The following is a 5,000-nucleotide window of genomic DNA, read 5'->3' on the forward strand; positions in this document are numbered from 1 at the left end:
TGCAAGCAGTTTGTGGGTGTATGTTTGTGTTTGGGTATGTGCTGTTCTCAGCCCTATGCACTGGAGACTGTGAAATCGGTTTGTGTGTGTGTGCGTGTGTGTGTGTGTGTGTGTGTGTGTGTGTGCTCTTCTCAGCCCTATGTCCTGGCAACTGTGCAACTAATTTGTGTGTGTGCGTGTGTGTGTCTGTGTTGTTCTCAGGCTTGTGCTCTGGCGACTGTAAAACCTTTTGTGTCTGTGTGTGTGTTCAGTTCTCAGCCCTGTACCCTGGCGATTCTGCAACCAGTTTATGTGTGTGTGTGTGTGTGTGTGGGTGTGTGGGTGTGTGTGCTGTTCTCAATCCTGTCCCCTGGAAACAGTGCAACAGTTTTGTGTGTGTGTGTATGTGTATGCTGTTCTGAGTCCTGTTTCCTGTCGACTGTGAAACCGGTTTGTGTTTATGTGTGTGTGTGTGTGTGTGTGTGTGTGTGTGTGTGTCTGTGTGTGTGTCTGTGGTTCTCAGCCCTGTCCCTTGGCCACTGTGCAATCGGTTGGTGTGTATGTGTGTATGTGTGTGTGTGTGTGCATGTGCTGTTTTAAGCCCTGTGCCCTGGCGACTGTGCACCGGTTTGTTTCTGTGTGTGTGTGTGTGTCTGTCTCTGTGCTGTTCTCAAAATTGTGCTCTGTTGACTGTGAAACCGTTTTGTGTGTGTATGTGTGTGTGTGTGTGTGTGTGCCGTTTTCAGCCCTGTACCCTGGCAACAATGCAACTAGTTTGTTGATGTGTGTGTCTGTGTGTGTGTGTGTGTGTGTGTGTGTGTGCAGTTCCCAGCCCTTTGGCCTGGCGACACTGCAACCGGTTTATGAGTTTTTGTGTGTGTTTGTGTGCCATTCTCAGCCCTGGGCCCTGGCGACGGTGCAATGGTTTGTTCGTGTGTGTGTGTGTGTGTGTGTGTGTGTGTGTGTGTGCCATTCTCAGCCCTTTGCCCTGGCAACTGTGCAAGCAGTTTGTGTGTGTATGTTTGTGTTTGGGTATGTGCTGTTCTCAGCTCTGTGCCCTGGTGACAGTGCAACCGGTTTGTGTGTGTGTTTGTGTGTGTGACTGTGTGCCGTTCTTAGCCCTGTGCCTGGTGACTGTGCAACCGGTGTGTGTGTATGTGTGTGCTGTTCTCAGCCCTGTGCTCTGGTAACGGTTCAACCGGTTTGTGTGTGTGTGTGCGTGTGTGCCATACTCAGCCTTGTGCCCTGGCAACTGTGCAACAGGTTTGTTTGGGTGTGTGTGTCAATTCTCAGCCCTGTGTCCTGGAGACTGTGCAACCATTTTCTGTGTGTTTTTGTGCATATATGTGTGTGTGTGTGCTATTCTCAGGCCCGATCCCTGGCAATTGTGCAACTGGTTTTGTGTGTGTGTGTGTGTGTGTGTGTGTGTGTGTGCTGTTCTCAGCCCTGTGCGCTGGCGACTGTGCAACCCGTTTTTTTGTATGTGTGTCTTTCTGTGTTTGTGTGTGTGTGTGCTGTTCTCTGCCCTGTTCTCTGATGACTGTGAAACTGGTTTGTGTGTGTGTGTGTTCTGTTCTCAACCCTGTGCCCTAGGTACTGTGCAACCTGTTTGTGTGTGTGTGTGTTTCTGTGTCTGCTGTTCACGGTCCTGTGCCCTGGCGAATGTGCAACACATTTAGGTGTATGTGTGTTAGTGTGTGTGTATGTGCCATTCTCAGCAATGTGTACTGATGACTGCGCAACCAGTTTGTGTTTGTGTGTGTGTATGTGTGCTATTCTCAGCCCTGTGCTCTGGCGACTGTTAAACCGGATTGTGTATCTTTGTTTTTGTGTGTTTGTGTGTGTGTGTGCCGTTCTCAGCCCTGTGCCCTGGCGACTGTGCATCAGGTTTGTGTGTGTGTGTGTAAGTTTGAATTCTCAGCCCTGTGCCCTGGTGACTGTGCAATGGTTTGTTCATGTGTGTGTGTGTGTCAGTGTGTGTGTGCCTTTCACAGCCCTGAGCCCTGACGACTGTGCAAGCAGTTTGTGTGTGTATGTGTCTATGTATGTGTTCTTCTCAGCCCTGGGCCCTGGGGACTGTGCAATGGTTTGTTCGTGTGTGTGTGTGTGTGTGTGTGTGTGTGCCATTCTCAGCCCTTTGCCATGGAAACTGTGCAAGCAGTATGTGTGTGTATGTTTGTGTTTGGGTATGTGCTGTTCTCAGCCCTGTGCCCTGGAGACTGTGAAACCGGTTTGTGTGTGTGCGTGTGTGTGTCTGTGTTGTTCTCAGGCTTGTCCTCTGGCGACTGTGAAACCGGTTTATGTCTGTGTGTGTGTGTGTTCTGTTCTCAGCCATGAACCCTGGTGACCGTGCAATCGGTTTGTGTGTGTGTGTTAGAACTATTCTGAGCCCTGTGACTTGGAGAGTGCACAACCAGTTTATGTATTTGTGTATGTGTCTGTGTGAATCTGTGTGTGTGCTGTTCTCAATCCTGTCCCCTGGAAACAGGGCAACATTTTTGTGTGTGTGTGTATGTGTGTGCTGTTCTGAGCCTTGTGTCCTGTCGACTGTGAAACCGGTTTGTGTTTATGTGTGTGTGTGTGTGTGTGTGTGTCTGTGATTCTCAGCCCTGTCCCTTGGCGACTGTGCAACCGGTTGCTGTGTATGTGTGTGTGTGTGTGTGTGTGTGCATGTGCTGTTTTAAGCCCTGTGCCCTGGCGACTGCTCACCGTTTGTTTGTGTGTGTGTGTGTGTCTGTGTGCTGTTTTCAACATTGTGCTCTGGTTACTGTGAAACCATTTTGTGTGTGTATGTGTGTATGTGTTTGTGTGTCGTTTTCAGCCCTGTGCCCTGGCAACAATGCAACTAGTGTGTTCATGTGTGTGTGTGTATGTGTGTGTGTGTGTGTGTGTTTGTGCCGTTCTCATCCCTGTGCCCTGGAGACTGTGCATGCGGTTTTTTTGTGTAGGTGTGTGTGTGTGTGTGTGTGTGTGTGTGTGTGCTGTTCTCAGCCCTTTGGCCTGGCGACACTGCAACCGGTTTATGAGTGTATGTGTGTGTTTGTGTGCCATTCTCAGCCCTGGGCCCTGGCGACTGTGCAATGCTTTGTTAGTGTGTGTGTGTGTGTGTGTGTGTGTGTGTGTGTGTGTGCCATTCTCAGCCCTTTGACCTGGCACCTGTGCAAGCAGTTTGTGTGTGTATGTTTGTGTTTGGGTATGTGCTGTTCTCAGCCCTATGCACTGGAGACTGTGAAATCGGTTTGTGTGTGTGCGTGTGTGTGTGTGTGTGTGTGTGTGTGTGTGTGTGCGCCATACTCAGCCCTATGTCCTGGCAACTGTGCAACTAATTTGTGTGTGTGCGTGTGTGTGTCTGTGTTGTTCTCAGGCTTGTGCTCTGGCGACTGTAAAACCTTTTGTGTCTGTGTGTGTGTTCAGTTCTCAGCCCTGTACCCTGGCGATTCTGCAACCGGTTTATGTGTGTGTGTGTGTGTGTGTGTGTGTGTGTGTGTGTGTGTGTGTGTGTGTGTGGGTGGGTGTGTGTGCTGTTCTCAATCCTGTCCCCTGGAACCAGTGCAACAGTTTTGTGTGTGTGTGTATGTGTGTGCTGTTCTGAGTCCTGTTTCCTGTCGACTGTGAAACCGGTTTGTGTTTATGTGTGTGTGTGTGTGTGTGTCTGTGAGTGTGTGTCTGTGGTTCTCAGTCCTGTCCCTTGGCCACTGTGCAATCGGTTGGTGTGTGTGTGTGTGTGTGTGTGTGTGTGTGTGCATGTGCTGTTTTAAGCCCTGTGCCCTGGCGACTCTGCACCGGTTTGTTTCTCTGTGTGTGTGTGTGTGTCTTTGTGCTGTTCTCAAAATTGTGCTCTGGTGACTGTGAAACCATTTTGTGTGTGTATGTGTGTGTGTGTGTGTGTGCCGTTTTCAGCCCTGTACCCTGGCAACAATGCAACTGGTTTGTTTATGTGTGTGTGTGTGTGTGTGTGTGTGTGTGTGTGTGTGTGTGCTGTTCCCAGCCCTTTGGCCTGGCGACACTGCAACCCGTTTATGAGTTTATGTGTGTGTTTGTGTGCCATTCTCAACCCTGGGCCCTGGCGACGGTGCAATGGTTTGTTCGTGTGTGTGTGTGTGTGTGTGTGTGTGTGCCATTCTCAGCCCTTTACCCTGGCAACTGTGCAAGCAGTTTGTGTGTGTATGTTTGTGTTTGGGTATGTGCTGTTCTCAGCTCTGTGCCCTGGTGACAGTGCAACCGGTTTGTGTGTGTGTTTCTGTGTGTGAGTGTGTGCCGTTCTTAGCCCTGTGCCTGGTGACTGTGCAACCGGTGTGTGTGTACGTGTGTGCTGTTCTCAGCCCTGTGCTCTGGTAACGGATCAACCGGTTTGTGTGTGTGTGTGCGTGTGTGCCATACTCAGCGCTGTGCCCTGGCAACTGTGCAACAGGTTTGTTTGGGTGTGTGTGTCAATTCTCAGCCCTGTGTCCTGGAGACTGTGCAACCATTTTTTTTGTGTTTGTGTGCATATATGTGTGTGTGTGTGCTATTCTCAGGCCCGAGCCCTGGCAATTGTGCAACTGGTTGTGTGTGTGTGTGTGTGTGTGTGTGTGTGTGTGTGTATGCTGTTCCCAGCCCTCTGTCCTGGCAACTCTGAAACTGATTTCTTTGTGTGTGTGTCGGTCTGTGTGTGTGCCATGCTCAGCCCTGTGCCCTGGCAACTGTACAACTGGTTTTTGTGTGTGTGTGTATGTGTGTGTATATGCTGTTCTCAGGCCTGTACGCTGGCGAATGTGTACAGGTTGGTGTGTTTGTGTGTGGGGGGGAGTGCTGATCTCAGCCCTGTGGTCGGGCAACTGTGAAACCGGCTTGAGTGTGTGTCGGTGTGTGTGTGTGCTGTTATCAGCCCTGTGCCCTGGCGACTCTGATACTGGTTTGTGTTCATGTGTGTATGTGTGTGTGTGTGTGCGTGTGTTGCTGTTCTCAGCCCTGTGCCCTGGCGATTGTTCAACCAGTTTGTGTATATGTGTGTGTAGGTGTGTGTGCCATCCTGAGCCTTG

The sequence above is a fragment of the Bos taurus genome, chromosome Y, assembly GCF_002263795.3.
Source record: "Bos taurus isolate L1 Dominette 01449 registration number 42190680 breed Hereford chromosome Y, ARS-UCD2.0, whole genome shotgun sequence".
In the NCBI taxonomy this organism is placed as follows: domain Eukaryota; kingdom Metazoa; phylum Chordata; class Mammalia; order Artiodactyla; family Bovidae; genus Bos; species Bos taurus.